This window comes from Saccopteryx bilineata, chromosome 8 (genome assembly GCF_036850765.1).
Source record: "Saccopteryx bilineata isolate mSacBil1 chromosome 8, mSacBil1_pri_phased_curated, whole genome shotgun sequence".
Classification (NCBI taxonomy): Eukaryota; Metazoa; Chordata; class Mammalia; order Chiroptera; family Emballonuridae; genus Saccopteryx; species Saccopteryx bilineata.
In genome coordinates, this window is record NC_089497.1 from 64991664 (window position 1) to 65016183 (window position 24520).

General features: G+C 39.4%; 1 protein-coding gene across 12 annotated transcripts in view; it reads right to left on the reverse strand.

The window, feature by feature from the left end:
- Window positions 1-24520, reverse strand: part of LPP (LIM domain containing preferred translocation partner in lipoma) — a 736954-nt gene that overhangs the window by 75385 nt on the left and 637049 nt on the right. The gene's annotated exons all lie outside the window — the stretch shown is intronic.

Genomic DNA, 24520 nt, shown 5'->3' on the forward strand with positions numbered 1-24520 from the left:
TCTGTAAGCTCTAAATGTGACATCTGTTACCAGGACTAGCTCTAGAAATTGAAGGGAGCAATAGAAAACTTCCCACAGATTCATAAGCTATGTTTTGTACATGATCACCTATTCATTTCCCCATTTGTTTGTGTTCATTCTCCTCTCCTTATCTTCCTTCACAGTACCTTACTTTAATGAAAGGATGCAAAGGACATTAAGAGAAGTATAAATTTTTCTTTTGATTCACACCTGTGCCTGGAACATTAGATGTCTGGAGTTTAATGTAGTAGATATAATATATAAAAAAATAGTAAAATATAACTGGCTCCTGGGGTGAAGTGAATATTAAAAATTATCTATGAATAAGGGGAAAATGTCACCCTGGGGTTAGGCCCTTGAATTATTTAATAATTGTATCTACAAAGAACACACTAATCTACCCCATCAGTGAATATTTTGGAAACTATTTACTTGGTTTTTAAAATATAATCTTAAGAAATCCTCAATATGCTCAAGAGAAAGAGAAAAATAAACACAGATGCAAAAGAAACAAACTGAAATGTGCTTTGTAAGGTCCTCCTAGTTATCTTTGCAAATTCCTTCAAAGTATGCATTTAGGTCTTTTTATATTCTGATTACATTTGCCATTAAAAACATTGGGCAAAATCCACCATTTCTACCATTGTGGAATTGAAGGTTTATGCTAACTGCAAGAAATAAGCTTTCAGAATTCTCCAGTTGCATGAAGAACGCTGTTTGCCCACTGGCAGTGCAAGCACCATTAAAAGAAATTGGGAAGCATTAGAATGAAGAATTTTGTTGCTGAAATACACAGAGGAAGAAAGAATAACCATGATTCTCCAGATTTTAGTGTATTTCCTGTTGCTTAGATCATCATCTTTCTAAACTACTCTTGATTTTGAAAAACAAACATATTTACAAAATATTTATAAATACAGCCAACATACCCTTGAATAGGTCAGGAGGAATGTAAGGGAATAGGAATTCTTTCCTTATTTTCATAAATATCCACTAAGTACACTACACAAGGTTTTGTGGAGAATAAAGAGATGAGTAAGACCATGTTGAACCACTCAGAGTCCTGAGAATAACCAGATTTCAACCTATCTCATCAGAGTGCAATGCTGGGAAGTCCTTGCCTCTTTCTGGACCTCAGGTTTCTCATCTGTAAGTGGGAGTTTTGGACCCAGTTATCCCTAAGACTCTGACATTCCTTAATGAAGACTTCTAAGATGATTTCTTCCTGGGTAAAGGAGCCAGATATCCTCCAGAACTTGTGTTAAACCAGCCTATATGTTTCTTTCCTGACACAATGACTTTTAAGCTCTATGAAATCTCAGAAGAAGATGATTTTTTTATAATAATTTTATTTTTTTAATGGGGCGACATCAATAAATCAGATACATATATTCAAAGATAACATGTCCAGGTTATCTTGTCATTCAACTATGTTGCATACCCATCACCCAAAGTCAGATTGTCCTCTGTCACCTTCTATCTAGTTTTCTTTGTGCCCCTCCCCCTCCCCCTTTCCCTCTCCCTCTCCCCCCTCCCCCCATAACCACCACACTCTTATCAATGTCTCTTAGTCTCACTTTTATGTCCCACCTATGTATGGAATAATGCAGTTCCTGGTTTTTTCTGATTTACTTATTTCACTTCGTATAATGTTATCAAGATCCCACCATTTTGCTGTAAATGATCCGATGTCATCATTTCTTATGGCTGAGTAGTATTCCATAGTATATATGTGCCACATCTTCTTTATCCAGTCATCTAATGATGGGCTTTTTGGTTGTTTCCATGTCCTGGCCACTGTGAACAATGCTGCAATAAACATGGGGCTGCATGTGTCTTTACAAGTCAATGTTTCTGAGTTTTGGGGGTATATACCCAGTAGAGGGATTGCTGGGTCATAAGGTAGTTCTATTTGCAGTTTTTTGAGGAACCACCATACATTCTTCCATAATGGTTGTACTACTTTACATTCCCACCAACAGTGTATGAGGGTTCCTTTTTCTCCACAGCCTCTCCAACATTTGCTATTACCTGTCTTGTTAATAATAGCTAATCTAACAGGTGTGAGGTGGTATCTCATTGCAGTTTTGATTTGCATTTCTCTAATAACTAAAGAAGATGAGCATCTTTTCATATATCTGTTGGCCATTTGTATTTCTTCCTGGGAGAAGTGTCTGTTCATGTCCTCTTCCCATTTTTTTATTGGATTGTTTGTTTGTTTGTTGTTGAGTTTTATGAGTTCTTTGTATATTTTGGATATTAGGCCCTTATCTGAGCTGTTGTTTGAAAATATCATTTCCCATTTAGTTGGCTGTCTGTTTATTTTGTTATCAGTTTCTCTTCCTGAGAAAAAAAGAAGAAGATGATTTTAATAAAGAAATTCAAGTAGGATGAGGATGATGATGATGACGATGGCAGATAACATTTCCTGAGCATTTAGGATGTTCATGATGGTGCATAATTTACATTAATAGAATGATTCACACTTCAGAGAAAGGAAGACTGAATTTTACCAGCTAGGATGTGCAGAACTACAGTTTAAGCCCAAGTCTCCAGTTGTTATTAACTGATATCTACTACACTTCAAAATGGAAAAAAATTAACTCTTTTAGGCAAACAAAAATTAAGAGGCAATTAATTTTCAGCAGGCCTACACTGCAAGAAATGTTACAGAAAGTTCTTAGGTAGAAGAAATATGATACCAGACAAAAACCTGGATTTACACTCACAAAAATGAGGAGTTCTAGGTAAGTCTAAATAAATACATATTTCATATTTTTAATTGCTCTAAAACTGTTTAAAGTGAAGTTTAGCAGCAATATGCTACGTGTTGATAGCATATCCACATATAGAAAGAATGACAAGCACAAAGGACAACAAGGTGATTGAGAGTGTACTACTGTAAGCAGTGGTGGGATTCAGCCAGTTTGCACTGGTTTGGCAGAACCAATACCTAATTTTTTGTGGAGTTCAGCGAACCAGTTTTTCAAATGGTACTTGTAATCAGGGTTCTTTCTAAGGTGGGTGCCTGGGCAGCCACCCCATATAGAAATCACAATTTTACATTCCTTACTCTTTTTAAAAGTTCATTTGTGCAATAGCTTATTCTAAGTGCCCGTAGTAACATTCATTCTGTCCATAAGTGAAAAGAAATTGTGAGGACGCCAATCAAGAATCAATATAGAAATATCTTAAATAACAATTTTATTGTTTTTTGTCAGGTATTATTTAATATTTTTTATTAATATTTTAGAACTCTTTTTATAACAATCTAGTTTTGTGTATCTCTTTCATTGTTCTTATTTAAGTATTAAATGCATGAGATAATAAACTGCCGTTAGGTGTATCATTTTTTATACCGAAAACAGTCATTAGAGCACTGATTGTAACATCCTGACACTGTACATAAAGTGATAAAATATTATTTGAAGGTAGATTCTGATTTATTAAAGATGTATACTGAAAATCAAAGAGCAACACAAACATTGAAATTGGAAGTATAAATAATAAAAAATTATAAAAATAAAATTGTGAAAGATGCCATTTAAAGAAAGTCAGAAAAAAGAAAACAGAACAGATATAAAAAAATTAAAAAGCCAACAAGACGATAAATTTTAATCCAGCTATATCAACAAGATACAGTTACAGTCAGGGGATTCAGTAAGCCTCCGTACACTCCAGTTAACAATGGAATACAAATACTTCTGAAACGCATAGAACATTCACCAAGAAAGACTACATTCTGGGACATGAAAAGACCTTAAACATAAAAATGTAAAAATGTAAAAAAAAAAAAGTAATACTAAGTATGTTCATAGATCATAAGGAAATAAACTAGAAGCCATTAATAAAAAGGCACAGGAAAAAAAAATCTATGTATTTGGAAATTAAACAATATACTTCTAAATAACCCATAGGCCCAAAGGAAACCACAAAGGAAATTAGAAAATACCTGGACTGAAAATCAAAGCACAACATATCAAAATTTTTAGGATGCAGCTTAAGCAGGGCTTATTAATTAAATGTTTATATTAGAAAAGATAAAAGACCTTAAATCACTGGTTGAAACTTTAAGGAAAATGAAGAAGAGCAAATAAAACCGAAGGCAACAAGGAAGAATGAAATAATAGAGCAGAAATTAATGAAATTGAGAGCAGAAAAAATAATAAAGAAATCTATGGAACCAAAGCTGATTCTCTTAAGAAATAATTTTTTTTTAAATTTTTTTTATTTATTCATTTTAGAGAGGAGAGAGAGAGGGAGGGAGAGAGAGAGAGAGAGAGAGAGAGAGAGAGAGAGAGGAGAGAGAGACAGAGAGAGGAGCTGGAAGCATCAACTCCCATATGTGCCTTGCCAGGCAAGCCCAGGGTTTCAAACTGGCGACCTCAGTGTTCCAGGTCGACGCTTTATCCACTGCGCCACAACAGGTCAGGCTTAAGAAATAAAATTGATAAACTTGCATCCAGACTAATCAAGGAAAAAAATTAGATAGAACGTAAATTAATTAGAGAGGAAACAACATGAATTAGAGAGGAAACAACACCATAGTCCTTGCAGACACAAAATGATAATAGAAGAATACTGTAAATCACCATTGTGCCTACAAACGCAGCCACTTCAATTAAATAGACCAATTTTTTGAGAAATGCGAACTGTTAAAGTTCACTTAAGAATAAATTAAACTTGTAGATAAAATACTCTGACAAAGAAAATTCCAGGTCCAGATGGCTTCACTAGCAAAGTCTGCCAAACACTTAAAGAATAATACTGATTCCCACAAATTTATCCAGAATATAAGAGGAGAGAACACTTGTTAACACCTTTTATGAGGCTAGCATTACCCTGATTCCAAATCCAGATAAAGACATTATAAAAAAATATAAATAAATAAATAAACAAACTATAGTTGACACTTGAACAACGTAGAGACCAGGGGTGCTGACCCTTACCTCTCCCTGTGCAGTAGAAAATCTCTACATAACAAGATTTTGGAACATAGTACAATTTTAATGAGTACAGTATTCTGGATACAAGCAGAATACCACTAGTTAAGAACTGTATATACCTCTGAAGTCTATGATGGTATGGATTCAGATAAAACAAGTTTTAAGATAGCCACTTCACTATTTACATTTGAATCATTTGCCTGCCTTGCCATGTGAAGAATGGAGGCCCATACCTAAGTCAGACAGCTGAGGAGAGCATGTCTGCCTCATGGATTTGAGCATGAGAACCAGCTCCTCAACTCACAAGATCATTGACCAGGTGGGTTACTACCATTGAGATCAACATAAATAATGTAAAGTATTAAAGTTATATGTAGATTATATAGTTTGTTTTATATTTATTTCATTTAAAATCATGTGATGCAGAATAGTTTTTTAATGTGTATATAGTTGCTGGCCAAAAAAAAAAAGACTTCACTGTAAAACTTACGTTAATTTTAGTCACCAATGGTATAAAGCAAAATTTAGGGTTTAGAATATGCTAGAATATATTAAACCTGATGGTTATCTTTAGAATTAAAGTTATTTTTCCTGAAATGTTTGTGCATGGAAGAGCTGCCCTGTTTTTTTTTTTTTTTACCATATTGCCATGTGTGATTATTTCTTGTGAGATTACTTAATTACCTGGCTTGAAGACTAGCCTAGGAAATTGAAGCTGCTTCCAGGCAACGCCACTCACAGTCACTTACAGGAATTATTTCTGATTAGAGAATCCTCCTCAAAATGGAAGAGATGGTGCTGCACTGTTCTTGTATATTCCAATCCAGAGCAGAAACTGTTTATTTCAAACTGTGCTTTGCTTACATATAGTTTTTGACTGCCCAAATCTTCAGTCCTCCCTCCGTATCCATAGGGAATAGTTACAGGACTCTCTCCCATACCAACACCCTTCAATGCCCAAGTCCTTATGTAAAATGATGTAGAACAATGCATACAGTTGGTTCTCCGCATCTGTGGATTCGAACCAGGATTGAAAATACTGTTCTCCATACGCAATTGGCTGAATCTGCAGATGTGAAATCCAGGGATGTGTACGGCTGACTGCATATTTATTTATTTTTTTAAATCTGTCTATAAGTGGACCTGAGCAGTTCAAACCCATGTTGTTCAAGGGTCAACTATATACACCAATAACCCTCATGAATCACAGCTGCAAAAATCCTCAACAAATCGCCAGCTATTTAAATCTAACATACACAAAATAATTAGTACATTATTGTACTAATGAAGCGGGTTTATATTGGAATTGCAAAACTAACATACATTAAACAAATTAACCAATGTCATTCACCATAATAATAGCCTAGAGAAGGAAAAGATCATTGTCATATTAACTGATGCAGAAAGTCATTTGATAAAATTCAACATCCTTTCATGATTAAAATTCTCAGAAAACTAGGAGTAAAAGGGGATTTCTTCACTTTAATGAAAAGCATCTAAAATAACCCAACATCTCACATTATATATACTTAGCAGCAAAATGCTCAATGCTTTCCCCTAAGACTTGGAACAAGGCAAGAATAACCACTCTCACTACTTCCATTTAACATTTTACTGGAAGTTCCAACCAATACAGTGGACAAGAAACAAAAAAGACATAGATTTGAAAGAAGGAAATGAAATTGTCCCCATTTACAGAGAATACGACTTCTTCCATTAACCACCTATTTATATTGAAAAATAAAAAAGCTCCTAGAATTAATAAGCTAGTTTAATAAGGCATAGCATACAAGGTCAATATACCAAAAACTTGGTTTGCTCTATGAATGCCATTTATAGTCTTTTTCCTTCTCTATGACTCAGTTCTTCATAAACGAAATGAGGTTCAACTAGACACTTTCTGTTTCTTGCTTAAAACAAAGTGGAAGCTTGATATTGCTTAAGATTGATTTTAGTTGGTTTAATATTTTATTATACTTGAGACTGAGAGAATAAATAATTTGTGTTTCTGTCACTGATTCTGTAAATCGGGAAAAGGAGTTAAACATCACATAAAAGAAGTAATATGCTCCTTAAGTGGATTCTTAAAAGGGCCTATAAGGGTTTTAAAAGCCATTGCTCTTTGCTATGAGTCCTCCTTGATATCATCTACTACTACTGCCCAGCTTGCTCACTTCTTCCGGCTACCTCTGGACCCCATGGGGTTGCTCCAACACTGAAGGCACATTCCTGACTTTGAGCCTTTAGCTTATGGTACCCTGACTCACCATTTTCAACTTGGAGCTCAAAGGTCCTCTTCTCAAAAAGTCTATTCCCCCACCCAATTAAAAATTGCCACCTTTATATGCACTGCACTCTTGGGTCTATGTACAGCTTACTCTTCTTTCCACTGCACACATCACCATCAAATATGTTCCATAATTTCATGTTAGTTTATTGTTTGTTGTGTCTTTTCTCACTAGAATGTAAGCACCAGAAGGCAGGGATTTTTGCTGTTTTATTTTCTGATACCTCCAAAGAAAATGGGCTAACTGCTGAAAGAATTGAATGAACATTTGTGCAATGACTGTAGAGAAGTAGAATTTTTTTAAAGGACTAACAAAGATTTTTGAGTATGCTAGAGTAAGTTATCTTCTAAATATTCACCACTTTTCTATTTAAAAAATCTGTTTTGAATAAATCTTTAAATAAATCTGTTATAGTAAGTCTTATTTAATGATTAAATGAATACAAAAAAAGTCTTATAGCCTGACCTGTGGTGGCGCAGTGGGTAAAGCGTCAACCTGGAAACGCTGAGGTTGCTGGTTCAAAGCCCTGCCTGGTCAAGGCACATATGGGAGTTGATGCTTCCAGCTCCTCCCCCTTCTCTCTGTCTCTCTATCCTCTCTAAAAATAAATTAAAAAAAAAAAAAGTCTTATAGATGACTGCATAAAAAGAACAACAGAAAGAAGCATTCAAAAAATGCCCTCAGTTGAGATAATAAAAGAATGAAAGCCATAGCAACATCAGGCTTTTTTTTTCAAATTAAAAAAACAATAAAACTAGGAAAAATCAAGCCCATTTTAGAGGAGAACAGAGCTAAAATATCAAAGCTGGTCTACATGATATGGGAATGTGCTAAAAGAGAAGTGTTTAATTACCATAGTGACTTCTCAAACTAGCTATTCTACTTTTAACACCATAATAAAGGCATCTGATACTTGGACTGTTGCTCACATTTTTATAAGGCACTATACTATTCACAAAAGTTAAGAACATCCATTATCCTAGTGACTCTTCCCTAGTCAGGATGACAATGCATGCATTAGTATTCTCACTGAAAGAGAAAAGGAAGGACTGAGGTACAAAGATGTTAAGACCTGCCCAAAATTAACCAATGAAGAATGGCAAAGTGGGAAAAGTAAGCTGCATTAGGAGTCAATAGACTAAGGAGCTGGGTACCATTTTATTAGTAACTAGTTTAGTGTTTACAAAGATCTCTTTCCACTAACAGATTTGAAAGTTTGATCTAAATCAGCTATTCACAACTGTAGGCAGCAGATTCCTGCCGGGCCTTGAGTTAACAAAGCTCTCAGGTGAATGCATCATCTAAAAACTAAATAAGCCTGACCTGTGGTGGTGCAGTGGATAAAGCATCAACCTGGAAATGCTGAGGTCGCCGGTTCGAAACCCTGGGCTTGCCTGGTCAAGGCACATATGGGAGTTGATGCTTCCAGCTCCTCCCCCCTTCTCTCTACCTCTCTCTCTCCTCTCTAAAAATGAATAAATAAAAAATAAAAAATTTAAAAACTAAATAACACAATGGACAATAAAGAACTTAGTAAATAAGAATCAAAATAGTGATAAATCAGCCTTAAGCATTGTCCATAGACATATGCACAGTTCTAGTTTCAAATATATGTTCAAGCTATTTTAAAGAAGAAAATAATACTGGTATTAAGGTATGGAAATTGTAACATCTGCCAGCATTTTAAATATATTAACATACTATATATTAACAGTATGGTTGATATGATATAGGTTCTGTAATAAAATGAAAACTTAATATTTCATTTCTCAGGGCTCTTCCTCTCATAGCAGTAATTTTTTTTGACATGTTTGAATCCTCAAGAGCCTTTATTTAATGAAGCTCAAAGCCCAACATAAAATGCAAACACAGAAAACAATGTAAAAGTGGACTACTTCATTAAATCAGTGTTTGTGTGTGGTTGGAGTAAGGAATAGGAGCTAGAACCCCGAGGAATCCTGCCAATCAGACCACTTCTCCCCACTCAGGACCTTCTCTATGGAACCACAGGACTCTGTGATGCAGTTTCAAAAACCACACAAAAAAGGTAAAAACGCATACATTCCAATTCATATATAAGAAAAACATGAATAAGCCCAACAATGAAACGCACAAAGGGTGTAAATAGGCAAGTAGCTACCAAGCATATAAAATGACGCCAATCTCACTAAAAATTATGAAAATGTACAAGAAAACAATAGGATCCTATTTTTATATAATCTTTTTATATAAATTTAGAAGATAAACATGTTCAAGGTCAATGAGACTAAGTGGAATCATATATTCTTATGCACCTTTGAGAAGAATGAACAAGTACCCCCCTTTTGAATGACTATCTCAGTAGGTATAAAAATGATAAAGCACATATGCTTTTGACTCAGCAAGCCCATTCTAAAAATCGATCCTACAGAAGATTTCGAGTGGCAAAAATGGAAATAATGTAAATACCCATCAGTAGAGAAATGAATGTTATAGTTCATGAATACTATGGCATCATTACAGAGACAAAGGTAAACCCATATGTATTATCATTTTCAGGAAGATGCCAAACATACCCAGTTACAGGAAAAATAGTGAGACATAGAACCATCTGTATCCAGTCCATGTATACACCTGTCTCTGTGTATGCATATGCACACATAGGTGTTTCTATTGCGTACAAACTCTAGCTTCTGAAAGTCCATACATAGAGCTATTAACAATGGCTTCCCCTAGGGAGAGGAGTTGAGAAGAAAAACAGTTTTTATTTTAGATATTTCTGTATAATTTGATTTTTTACTAGATGATGTATTATTTTTATTATTAAAAAGAGGAATTCTATACAATATAGCATGCTGGCTTTCTGCATATAAGTTGCTTGAATAAGGAAACTTAGGCCTCAGTTACATTTAAGTGCAAGAGCGTATTCTGAACCTCACTTACACATCCTTTTGCTGATAAAGCCTGTAAAACGAGGGTTGAATGCACCCTTCACAGCAAGTTCAGCACTCATACACCCTGAAGGCAGATAACATTCAATACTTCTAATGATGGAAAGAAAAAGGATTTCAAAAACAATAAAAATAAGGGTTGAGTGTCATTAATAAAAAACTTCCTTAAAATAGCAAGCCACTGTTAAAATAATTGAGCAAAGAGTTTATAAAATGGAAACAGTGAATATTGAAGCTTGGAAGATTGCAGTGACCCCTGTATCATGCTTCACAACTCTTGAGAAAAATATCTCTGAGAAAAAGTGGATCAGGACACAAGCCCATAAGAAGGGAGGTTTAAATTTTAAGTGGTTTTGTATCTGTTGCAAATATATATAAAGCTTAAATGGGTATTAAAAGAGCAATAATTCTTTCTGATTAAATTTTTACTCAAAGATAAAGTGAAATGTTCAAAAGGAAGTCAAGACTTCATTAACAGGAGATGCTATGAGAGTTAAAAATCTAACTGCCAGAGCGGGTGCTTTCATTTATTTATTTTTTTAAGCTAAAGGTGATATAAAATTGGAACCTTCTCGCTGTGCCAGACTGAATGAAAACCTGTTAAAGGCGGTTGACTAATTCTGGATTATTTTTATTATTGAGAAGACTTGGCTTTCACTGAAGGGAGAGGATTCAAAACAACTACACACACGCAGCTGAACTGGCAATTAAATAATTATTCATCACAAATAGTTAATCACCCGTTTAAGTATAGAGGGTGGAACTCAAACTGCAGCTGTAGTTTACGAGAGATACTATGCAAGAACATTCACTACCAAGTGACAGAGTTCATAAAATCTAAACGCGTGGAGGCTTGTGGAGATGGCGGGGCAGTGGAGGAGGGTGTGGGGGCATAAACGGTGATGAACAAAGGGCTTGCCTTGGGGGGGTGAACACACAATACAGTGTACAGAGATGTGTTGTAGAATTGGGCACCTAAAACCTGTAAAATCATGTTAATCAGTGTCACTCCAATAAATTTAATTAAAAGATAAAAAAAGAGAAATAATGGAAAAAATATAAACATGTAGAGGCTCCACAGAGGGGGAATCTCCCTTTTCTTAGGCACCATTTCCTTATTTCTATCCAGCATCTTTCCAGCTTGGGCTTCCCGATTTATTATATGTACCTGATCCAAGTCAACGAACGGCTACATTAAAGTCTCACTAAAGCGTTCCTTGACACCCAGAACCCTCTTCTCTTTCTCCCACTTCTCCAAGTAGTATTTCAAAGCAAGTCCAACTTATGCTTTCAGAGGCAAACAGCAGAGCTGGAGCCTGTCTGGGGCGGGGAGACCAAGAGAAACACTGAGGTGGAGCTGCAAATCTGAACTGCAAGGAGACAGAATGGTCCTAGATGCGACCTTGCAGTGAAGGCAGCATGTTAGGGGAAACCTGAGATTTACTCTCAAATGGCTGGGAGAGTGAACGGACTTTGCTATGTCCCTGGACAGGGCTAGATTTAGGAGTTGCATTGTCTATTAAGTGATAATTCAATATGGAGAAAGTAAGAAAGCTGTGTTAACAGTACAGGTTCTGGAGTCTGATTGCCTGAGTTCAAGTTCCATTTCCTTGATATCTGTGCCACCTTGGACAAATTTCTATGCTTCTCCAAGTCTCAGTTTTTCTCTTCTATGAAATAGAATAGATCAGAGTACCAATCTCATAGGATGAAATATACCATATAAGTATTCATTGAATATCAAAATTATCATTATTACTTATAAGATTTTTTTTGTATTTCAAATAAACATTATGTATTAACCACAGACATAGAATGTATGCAGGATATAAAGTACCTTTTCTGATTATCTACTATAAGTAAGGCTCCAGACCAAGAGTTCTAAAATTTTTCTCATTCATTCCTTACCCATGAGATTTTCCCATTCTCCTAATGAAGAATATAGGAGGTGAAGATAGGTTAAGAAATTTGTCCAAGGTCATAAATAAATGTTTTAATCATAGAGCTCAATTTGAACTTAATTCATACTGATCTCAAACCACTTTCCCACTGGAATAAGCTCTAGGAAACAAATACAAAGGTAAGCTGCAGGCTATTCTCTCAAGAGCTGCCCTTTTTAGAGAACATGAGACATACCTATAAATAAATGAGTATATAAATAAAGCTAATCTACATTATAAAATGAACAGAAGAGGGAGTGATTACTCTCAAATGGCTGAGACAGAGCGAAGCCTCAGGGATGAGGTGGTATTAGAGTTTAGACAAAAAGATGTGGGGAAAGGCATCTCAGTGCATGGCTCAGAGAGGCGAAGCAGAGGGTCAGAAGGCATCGGCCTTTGGGAGGATACAAAGCGCGTCAGGACAGCTGCTGTGAAGAGCCTGTAAAATCAGATGAAGCTGGATAAATGAACATATGCAAGGCTTTGATCTCTCCAACTCTTCTCTATCTAGAAGCCTAGAAGATTTTATGATGTTAATCTGTAGGAAAGAATGTTATTAGGCAACCTGTACAGAATCAACTAGATTAACTGCAGAATGCCTTACCAATTTTAAGCATCATGAATCTCAACCCTCTTGCACGGGATATATTACTACATATGTTCTGTAGCATGTGGGATGCATCAGCCTGTGTATAAACCAACTGTGGATGAGCAGGTAATAGGTTGATGACCATGGTTTTCTAGCAAATCCAAGACAAAGACTGAGTTCATGTCCGGTCAGTTTCTGTCTTCCCTTCCCTTGTTAAGTCAGCAGAGTTCCGAATCACCAGGCCAGAGTCTAGTGTCATGTTTTCACAAAAATTAGCAGAATATCGTTTCCTCAACCAGCTTTTCTATTCAATGAGAAGACAGTGAAATCAATCCATTTGTTGTCAGGGCAGATTTTATGGAGACAGGAGTCTTGATTTCCAATTTTAATGTTAGTTCAAGTTTTAGAAAGAAAAGAAAGATTATCTCAGTGGGGAGAGAAGAGAATGAAGAATAAGAGACCTAGTTCGGTCAGAGGACACATTTTTAAGATTATGGAGAAGGAAGAACTACGACAGGATCTGTGTGGAAAGTATACTGAATAAGGAATCAGCAGGTTGTAATCTAGACCCATTTCTGAAAATAACTGCTGGAAAGTAGCTGATAAGATGGAACTGGCTAGCAGGGGAAAGGTCGAGAAATGTGACTCCAAATCCAAAGTGTCTCCCTACTAAATCATGTAGTAGAAAATGCAGACACGGCTCACATTTAGCACAGGAAAACTCTGCAGCCTGTGTTCTTCACTAAGCCATGTTTCCCTCCTGCTTGTCCTCCTTTTAGCTCTAGAAAACAAGGAGGAGAGCCGGAGAGATGCAGAATACATGGTGTGTGGCTGGAAACCACAACGCTTAGGGAAAAGGTTCCGCCATTTGCTGACTCATGAGGTCGCTTCCCCATCTTCCCTATTGCCAAAGACCTTTCAGGAAAAGCCTGTGATGGATGAGTGGTGTGGTAAGTAATGAGGCGGCTGGGCTTTGCTTTACTTTAGGGAGAAAGGCCAAAATCCTTAGCATGGCCTAAGCTCTTCATGGTCTGTCTCTGACAACTCATCCTGCCCCCACGCCTCTCCCTCAGCCTCTGAGCTCTAACCACATGGGTCTCCTTTCGGTTCCTCAAAGCAACATGCTGCACTGTCTGTGATATCTGAACTCCCACTCATTCCTCACAGCTCAGTGAAGTAGCACTTCCTCAGGAATGCTTTCTCGACCCTGCTGTCTAGGTCAGGTTCCTTTGTTTTAATTCTTTCAAGACAATACTATTTTCTTTAAAAACAGTCTGTCCATCTCCCTTAAGAGAACACACTTCCTGAGAACTGGCTGCTTGTCTGACTTTGCTCACTTCCACTGAATATCCTGTCACTGACGTGCAGTGGGCTCCCAACTGATAAAATTTATTGAATAACTAAATAAACATTTTCTTCTACAAAAATAAGGTCCACACCCCCCAGCCCCCCAACTGTGGACATGGAAGAGTAAAGTTTAAATGATCTAGGTGGGGAAGATTGAATCATATTTGTTACTCATTATTTTTAAGTAGTTCAAGATAAAAAACACATAGAAACAAAATATATTATGTAGAAAAAGTATCTTTTACATAATTTGTTAAGCTAAGTAACCCCAAAAAGTTTGATTTGGCAAATTCCAGGAAGGTATACTGATTCAAATGGAGCTGCAATGATGACGATGATGATGATGATGATGATGATGATTAAAGCATGACAGAGACTAGCTAGATACCCATAAAACCACTTCCTCATCCTCTGGAGTGTAGTTACATTTCCAAGCATTCTTTGCAACTGTAGCCAAGTGACTGAGTCCCAGTCAAGAGAATATGAGCGTTGAAGGAACACAATGCCGCATTTCCCGGTCTGGCCCATAACCTTTCCCCTTCAACCCCATTAGATCCTTGATGCTCTTTCTTCAGTTGCCAGACACAGAGAACCTAGCACAGGACCTCCAGGCTGTGGGGAATGGTGGAGCCAGTGGATGGAATAAGCCGAGGTCCCTGACTCCCCAAGTGCGATGTACCTGCCACGTATCCAACTAGATTTCATCAGTGAGAAATAAAGTATTGTGTTAAATCACTGAGGTTGGGGGGGGGGGTTGTTTGCTAAAGCAGTTAAGTCCCAAAACTAATAAACCAAGGTAAGACATTAAGAAAATTATACTTATTTTTAAAGTTATCTTTCTCCATAATACTTGAGGTTGAGAGCACATTAGATTTGATGAAGCAAATCTTCTAACATGGCTTTTCTACCCAGTCCTATTACTCCATTTTTTCAGTGGGTGTAGATTCCCAGGGCTGGACAGGACCTTGGGGCCATTTTGCCCAGCTCCTAGCCAATGCAGACAGCTCTTTTCACCACAGGTCATCAATAGCCCCAGCTCAAGACCTTTGTAAGAGAGAAGATACGAAAACTCTTGAATTAGCTCTTCTTAGCCTGTATTAACTGTGAATTTTTTTTTCTTCTGCTGACCCTACAAAACTCCCGTATGCCTTCTCCCATGAATTTTCTTCTAACTTTAAGAGAAATGGGTTTTAACAAGGTTACTTTCTTCTATTTGCTCCTTGTGGGGCGGCTGTGTTAGGCTTTCCCGCTGGTTTACTAGCTGCAAGCCCTTTGCCTGATCAGTGTGTGAGCACGTGGCAGTGCCACGTGTGGGTGGCCTACATAAGGCTACGGGTGCTTGCGCTCAGGGGGGTTGTGGACGCACAGATTGCCTGCCCACCCGCTACTGAGAGGGGCCATTTTTGCTGTTTGTGTGCCGGAGAAGCAGTTTCCCCTGCCTGTGTGCTTGTCCACTGTTGTGAGACTTTATTAAACGGAATGGCCCAACCCTTTCCAGCTCCGCAGTTTCTCTACCATCTGCCTGAATCCAATGTGGACCTGCCTGGCAATGGCCACCAGCATTACACCCCTCCTTGCTTTCGATATGGGTTCTACCGAATATAATTTGAGAGCAATATAAGAATGGTAGGGGACAATCACAGAGTCACAGTTATAGCTATAGTTACTGAGTATGCCAGACACTTTGAGGGAAAAAAATATATAAATTCACTTGTTAATGGGGTAGTGCTCGGGGACTGGGAAATTATCTTCCCTACAGATGAGTCATGAAAAGTAAAACTTCTATGTGATATTTGATTATTAAATGACCTGAAGTAATATATTACCAATGTCTGGGCATTAATTACTTTTAAGGATTTTGATTTTATTGTTCTGAAGTGGGGATCTGGGCACACAAGTTTGATAAAAATTGATCCTAGTGACTCCAATGTGCAGCCAGAGTTGAGAAACAGTGAAATACATCTCAGCTTATCAATCAGTAATGTGATTGTCCATACAGGAATACCACAGGGAGCACAATGTAATACCGCTTATAAAAATATCTGTTCAAACCTCCTTGAAAGTCAAGCTGAATCCATTTCTGGAAGAAAAGAAAATCACCTTGTCATGCATTTTACTCACTGGGTATCCTATGTTGGAAGCTGATGGGGAGTCTTGGTGAGAAATACAGGCTGGAGGTGAGCTAAGACAAGGACTTACGTTTGGCACAACACCTCCAAGGGAAATTACCAGCAAGTCACTTTAGTTATTACACAGAAGCCCAAAGTGCCTTTCAGATGTGGCATATGTGAATGCCAGAGGGCCAGGGCCAGTGTGCCTGGATGCCAGCTCTGTTCCAACACCTACAACACTGGCCCCAGCAGCTGAGGCCCCAAGTTCTTCTTAGAGGTCATTCATTCATTCATTCATTCAAAAGGTTCTTTGAAAAATACTGAAGCCAGTTGGATGGGAGGTCAGAAACGCTGATCACTCATCCATATGGAAAGGGGACGGCTTCCAAGAGGACCTGGCTTGCCTTTGCCAGTTAATAAGCTCCCATGTCCCCATCTGGGCAGCCTTCAGTTAAAAGGCAGTGTGGTGGTTATTGTGGCTTCAGAATGCCAGTGAAATGATTGCTTATAGCATTCAGCTGGGCCTCAATTTCACTCTCAGTACAATGGGAAAGGGAGAGTTCACTCCATTATCTTTACAATCTTCCTTTTACATTTCTAAATTAAAACAACAACAAAAACAACCCTTCTCTGTGCCTCAGGCTGCTGTCTGCCAGCCCCTCTGAAGCCGACAGCCACCATGCTGGGCTCCCTGTGATGCAGGCCAGTGCCCACCAGAGGGACTAGAGGCACACTCAGTTGTCCGGGGCCCTGACTTTTTCCCCTCTGTGGAAGCTGCAAGAAGCTGCTCCTCCTACTCTTTATAAACATCTCCCCTCACGCGAAATAGTGAGGGAGTTTTAAACTAAAGGTAGCCTCACTTTATCTTACCCTGTCCATGTTGCTGATATTTAAAGGCAGTTAGTTGCCTCATGTATCCCATGTATCTTTTCTCGCTTGCCCTTGGTCTTTTCCTCTGCCTTTGAGTTTTCCAGGTGGGTTTGTTTACTCCGAGGGGCAGCCTGAAGACTTTTAGATGGTTTCCATGCACTGGCCTGTGTCAGAGCAGGTGGTCTTGCCAGAGGGACAGGAGCTACTCCGAAGAAGAGAAAAGGAGCAATTCTAAAATTCTGCTGGTGCAAATATGAATTCTTATTCTGAATGAATTCAAGCCAGTCAGGGGTCTCAAACTCGCGGCCGTGCGGCCCGCCCACCAATTTTGTGCGGCCCGCAGACTAATCAAACTTCGTGGATTAATCTGCGGGCCAGTCTGCGGGCCGCATAAAATTGGTGGGCGGGCTGCATGCGGCCCGCGGACCGCGAGTTTGAGACCCCCTGCTCTAAACAGACCGGCAGCACTCATGGCCCCACCTCTCCCCAGCAGCAGAAGCAAAGTGCCCCGCACAACCTGAGGCGGAGCAGGCAGCCCGTGGCAGGCGGGCAGCAGGAGCTCTAGAATAAGGGGTTGTTCCAAAAGCCTTGAATGTGAACTGTCACACAGTGAATCCACCGGGCTGGAGATGAAACCAGGAAAGCGATTCCCAAAGCGTGAACCATTCCAGGTATTGTATCTTTTCCTTGTGAAACAAAATCTTCGAGGAGGTTAAGTTGATAACATCAGTCCTGTCCTAAAAACTCAGAGAATAGGATCTACACGTAGGCTGCACAGAACAAGGGAAGGCAATGGAAAGAGAACATGGCTTGGAGGCTGAAGCAGGCACTTGGGCTCAGCAGGCATGGGGTCTGTCTTGTCCAGAGCTCATTTATTCAGTATGCAGTAATACAGCATATGATGTAGGAGGCACTAGGTTATGGCAAATGCTATACTACTGTCCTCAATATTAAAAAGGGCAGACACTTTCCCTGTCCTCAAAGAGCGAGATACAGACAAGCGCAACCCAAACCCACACTGAGAAGTAATGGGTGCTATGAAGGGGGTCCCACACAGTGCTGGGCATATATCAGCTGGCCAATGTGGGGAGGCCAGGGAAGCTCCGTGGAGCACGTGTAAAATCAGCCGAGACCTGAAGGATGGGAAGGTGGGTGTTGGACAGCGAAAAGCCCAGGAGAGTGTTCTAGGCAGAGAAAGATTATGCACAAAGGAAGGGCTGTGGGCAGACCAATCCTGGTGCAACTAGAACACTGAAAGCAGCCTCCTGTGATTACAGCAGCAAGTGCGAGACAAGGCTGCAGAGATCCCAAAGGTCTGCCTTATCTCAGCCACTTAGTTGCAGGAGCTCGTGCATTCAGCACATCCATCACCGGCTCAGGGCCAATGACAAAAGGTCACATAAACAGGGCACATTAAAATTTGCTAAGAAGCTTTGCTTTTATATACAGAATCACTAGGGACAGGGTGCATTGAAAAGAGAAACCCATTGAAGGGTTTTAAATAGGGGGGCAGCATGATGAGTTTTAAATTCCAAATGATGCTTCACCGTTCATTTAATTTTAGGTTAAAAGGAGAATAATATTTGGTATATAAAGTTAAGATGGTATTTTGGCAAGTGCGAGACTCTAGGGGGCAAAGGGAGCAGAGAGTGGACCAACACTCATTTCTCCCAGATCTGCAGAATGACGCTATTGTGGAGAGGTGGTCAGAGGCCTCTCAGGGGCCCTTCCATACCCAGGCCTACACTCCATGACTGCGGAAAGGTCACAGGGCACGGGAAAGGCCAAAGATGAGTTATCTGCTTTCTATATCAACTTCTGGTATGGATGGTGGGAATTCTGATTTACTGAGTGAGATAATTAAATTTTTTTGACTTTAAAAGCCATACAAATCTAAAGCTGAGTTCTAAAGCTGTTTTCTTTTGTTTTAAGGTTTTTCTATTTGCACCAGTTAAGTTGGGAGAACCAATGAAAACCACTGTAGCTCACTAGAATAAGAGTAACTATCTGAGCTAGATGCTAGCTTTTAAAATTTATATATATTTTATAATATTTATATTATATATAACATATAATATTTACATATATTATATATGTTATATATATTAATTTAAAAATCAAATTGTCACAGAAAGATATAAAGTAAAAGGTAAAACGTTTTCCCAGAGGTAAACACCAAAAAAGTTGGCTATTTCTACAATATTTCTATGTCTCTATCTGTGTCTGTGTGTGTTCTCTGTCTGGTATGGGGGAAGCATACACACATATACACATACCTCCACACATAAACTCCTATTTTCAAAGTTTATCTTTAAACATAAATAAGATCCTTTATGCATTGTTCTGTGCATTGTTTATTTTAAAAACTTAGTTTTTCTTGGATATATTTTATATAACATATACATTCTTATATAATATTTTTATATAACACATACATTTTACCTTATTTTTCTAGTAGCCTCCACATTAATGGATGAATTTGCCATATCTTATTTATTTTGTAATTTTACTTAACTAGTCTCTTCACACTATTACAAACAATGCCACAATGTGTATTGAGTAGGTATTGCTGAGCCTTTGTGCAAATTTATCAAATACGGCATTCCTGTTTGAAATTAAATCATAGTGTCAAAATTATGTGTACAATTAAATTTTTGAAAGATAGTACTAAATTTTGTTTCCAAAGGTTGTGTCAATTTGTACTCCAATCAAAAGCACACAAGAATACTACGTTTCCCCCACACTTTTGTCAAAACCAATTGTCACAGCATTTTGATAAGAGAAAACTGGTATTTTATAGCTTTTCATAAGTTTAGTCATTATTTTCATCGCCTCTCCTACAAATTGTTGATGCCCTAACTCTTTTTACCTAATGGATTGGCATTTTAAAAATTAATTTTCAGGAAATATTTATAATGTAATGAAAATGATTGGCCCTCTGTTTATTATTCTTGTTCACATGAACAGGACACGGGGCCTCAGTCTCTGAATGTGCAAGGATTGAATGAGATGATGGCTGTGAAGGCCCACTGAGAGCAGCAGAGCACTGTATAAACATAAGCCTGATATTTTAAAAGATTTCTTCACTGGAATGTTTCAAATCAGTTCACAAATATAATCTGGCCACATGGTGGGAAAGAATAAGTGCTTACTGCCACACAGCGGAAACACTTTAAAGGATCCTGGGTAGCTTTTTTTGAATTCAATGGACATGTAGTTAATTGTTCCTGGCAGCCCCCTAGTCAGTGGAGTCAAGTAGACCCTGCTTTCATAATTCCCAGTTCAACATACTTCCCACTAAGCCTGACATATTATAATAACAGTTAAAAAAACACAACAAAGAAAGACTCACTACGGATGAGGTAACATACTAGGTTGAAATAACAACTGAGGTTAGAGGGACGACAGACTTGGAGGATCACAAAGGTCCTCCTGGCGTGAGCTGGCCAGCAGAGGAGCAGCCACAAACACTGAGAAAGGGCTCCAAAGACTGATGAAGCAATACTTACAGTCAGCACGGCTAGGCCCTGATTCATACTGCTCTATACAGTGTAGGAGAGGGCTTGAGAAAACAACTGAAGAGAGTACTGGCAAAATGTAGAGGAAATGACTAAAGGGTTGGAAATCAGAGGCTGTGCAGCAGGGTTATAAAAACTGGGTTCACTATACCTAGTACATGATTATCTACCCATAGCCACCCATTAGTGCTTAACATATGGCTTTGTAGCCAGTGACCTCATCTTTGTTCAATTCAGTATAATCCGTCAGTCAAGAAACATTTCTTGAGTGCTTACTATGGCATGCAGTGGGGGACAAGATGTCATCCCTTGGCCATGGCCAGGTGGCTCTGTGGAAAGAACACTGGCCTGGTGCACTGAGGTCTCCGGTTAGATGCCCTGTCAGGGTATATATGAGAAGCAACTGATGAGTGCACAACTAAGTGGAACAACAAGTTGATGCTTCTCTTTTTCTTTCTCTCCCATCCCTCCTCCTTCTCTCTCTCTCTCTCTCTCTCTCTCTCAAATTAATGAAAAAATTTAAAAAAAATCATCCCTGCCTTTATGGAGAGTTTCTAGCTTATGGGGTGCATGAAAAATAAATAGACAATTTAAATACAGTCTTCTAAGTGGAGCGACAAGGGAAAAGGACACAGAGGAGGACAGGTACAAGACTCCCACTCGTGTCCGACCAGGCCAGGTGCAATAGATAGAGCATTGGACTGGGACGTGGAGGAGGACACAGGTTCAAAACCCCAAGGTCACCAGCTTGAGTGCACACTCACCCGGTTTGAGCAAGGCTCACCAGCTTGAGCCCAAGGTCGCTGGCTTGAGCAAGGGGTCACTCGGTCTGCTGTAGCCCCCCCCCCCCGTCAAGGTACATATGAGAAAGCAATCAAAGAACTAAGGTGCCACAACAAAGAGTTTATGTTCTCATCTCTCAACATTCCCGACCATCTGTCCCTTTCTGTCCCTCTCTCTCTCTCTGTCTTGTCACACACACACAAAAATCCCACTTGTGCTCGCGGGGAAAGTGATGTCTAAATTGAGGCCTGGAGGAGGCCTGCTCCTGGCTCAGTGATGGAGATGGAAGTAAGAAACTCCAGCATTTTGAGAAGGGGAAGCTTTCGCCCAGCCCCAGATGTAAGCAACGGCCTCCTCAATTGGGAAGCAGGTGTGTATGTGTGTGTATGCACAGGCACACACATGTGCAAGGGTGCAGGAGTGGGCAGTGTGCCAGTCTGAGGAATGAACTTTGTCTTGAAGGCACTATAAGTCACTGAAGGATTTCCAGGGAGTTGCCATATACATGAAGGCAGATAGAAAGAAAGCAAAGTATTACGTCTAAATTTGGTGAATGAACAGATACACAGAGAACGGGAATGAAGGGCAGAAATCCAGGACAACTCCCATCTCTTTACTGAGGGCAACTGGGTGGTGCCACTCACTGAACAGGAACACAGGCGGGAGAAAGTCTGAAAGGCAGAATTGTGGGCTCTGTTTTGAAAGTGTGGAACTTGTGAGCCAATGAGCCTATTTATGAAAATTGCCTGGTAGGCTGATAGAGACAGTCTGGAGCTCAGAGAGAAATCTCAGTTGCAGATTTCAGCCACAGAATTTTCAACACAGAGATGATATCTGTAGTCATGGGAGCAGATAAAACCACTTAGGAGAGTGTATGCAGAGTGAGACCAGAAGAGGGATTAAGGGAGAATTTAGCAAAACCTGGAATTTAAGGGGTGAAGAGAGGAAAGTAAATCTTTTTAAGAAGAGTGAGAGTTGTGAGTAGAGAGGCAGGAAGAAAGCCCAGGAGGATACAGCGTCACAGAAGCCAAATGAAGGAACTGTTTCAAGAATACAGTGTCAACAGCTTTAAATGCTGCAGAGGGTTCAAGAAAGATAAGGGTAGAAGAGCCCTCAGTGCATTTAGCCTCAAGAGACCAATGGTGATGTTGAAGAGTGCAGTGCAAGTAGAGAGGTGAGGACTGAAGCCGACGGCAGGGAGCTGGGTAGTCAGTAGGAGGTGAGAGAACAGAGAGAACAAGGCTGACATGTGTGTGTGAATGTGCATACATGTGTGTGCGCGTACATGTGTGTGCATGTACATACAAGCATGCACATATGCACATATTTAGACCTAGGCAATTTTATTACATGTAGAGATTCATGTGTCTACCACCATGGCCAAGATACAAAACAGTGCATGAGGACTCCTTCTGATGCCCTTTTATAACCACGTCCACACCCATCTGTTCTTAGCCCCAGTCTCCTCCCCTCGACCCTAACCCCTGACAACACCTCATCTATTCTCCATTTCAGTAACGTCATTTCAAGAATGTTATATGAGGCCCTAGTTGGTTGGCTTAGTGGTAAGGTGTTGGCCTGGCATGTGGATGTTCCGGGTTAGGTTCCCAGTCAGGGAACACAAGAGAAGTAACCATCTGCTTCTCTACTCCTTCCCCTCCTATCTCTCCATCTTCTCCTCCTGCAGCCATGGCTCCATTGGTTCTAGTGCATCAGCCCTGGGCGCTGAGGATGATTCTGTGGAGCCTCTGCTTCAGGTGCTAAAAATAGTTTGGTTACGAGCATGGCCCCAGAGGGCAGAGCATCAGCCCCAGATGGGGGTAGCCAGGTAGATCCTGGTCAGGGCACATGCAGGAGTCTGTCTTTCTATCTCCCCTCCTCTTGCTTGGAAAAAAAGAAAAAGAAAGACTATATAACTGTCTGGGAATGGCTTTAAAGAGATTTTTGAGTAAACTTGTCTTCATTTCTCTGAGATAAATGCCCAGGAATCAAGTGCTGGTTCATATGGTAGTTGCAGGTTAATTTTTAAAGAAACTTCTGAACTGTTTCCTAGTATAGGCGTACCATTTTACATTCCTCTATCAAAGTATGATAGAGTTTCTCCATATCCTTTCCAGCATATCAGTGGCCACCGTGGAGGTATAAATTAAAAAATTAAATATCACTATATGTCTATCAGAATGGCTAAAATAAAAAATAGTGACACCACCATCAAGGTACCTATTTGAGACATGCTAGCATATAGCTGAAACTTAAAAGCTTGGGAGGGAATGAGAATGACTAAAAAGAGAATTGAGGGAGAAAAATTGCTTAGAAAAGTCAGACAACTTGGGGTCATGAAAAAGGGAAAAAACAACAAATGAAACTGAGAGTTCAATTAAATAGAAAATCAGAAGGCTGGTGGAGAGTTTGTAGGATGACATGACCATCACTGCCGAGATATCATACAAACACTGATACTGACCAAAGGTTTTGGCAATATAGGAGTCACAAGTCACAGATGTCCTCAGCCAAGGTAGTTGATATAGGAGTGTGAGGTAAGGAAGCGGAGGCAGTGTATGTAAGCAACAACTTCCTAGAGTCTAGCTGTGCGGAGAAGAGAAAGCAAGAGCCAGAGAAAGCTGTGCAATCAGTGGAAGAAAAATATAGGCCATGCTAGAACAGAGCAGATGAGGATGAAAAGAAGCCAATCAAGAGGGAAAGGCAGAAGACACAGGAGAGAGAACGAAGGACCTGTGGAGTGAGGGCCCTGAGAGGGTAGAGAAATGGGATCAGCATGTCTGTACAATGGGCATTTGATAATCTAACAGACGTCTGTGCTACTGGAACAGAAGGAAAGAAGAGGATGGGCATATATTTGATGGTAGAAGCTGAAGGAGTGGCCTCTATTGGCTTCCATTTTCACTGTGAAGAATGAAGCAGTCAGTCGTCCCTTGAGGAGACATGAGTAGGGGTGGGGGACAGTCTGAAATCAGAGTAGAGTAGTGAATGTTGCTAATAGTTGAGAGCAGAGTGAGAATGTAGATCATGAAGGGGGTCAAGGCTGGTCACAACTTAAAATGACATCGACCTGCCTGTTCTGTGCTTTTCTCCAGCAACATTCAGCTGCTTTGATGAGCAAAAGACAAGTGGTTGGGTTCATCCAGATTGCCGTATAGCCAGGAGAGAAAAGCAAAT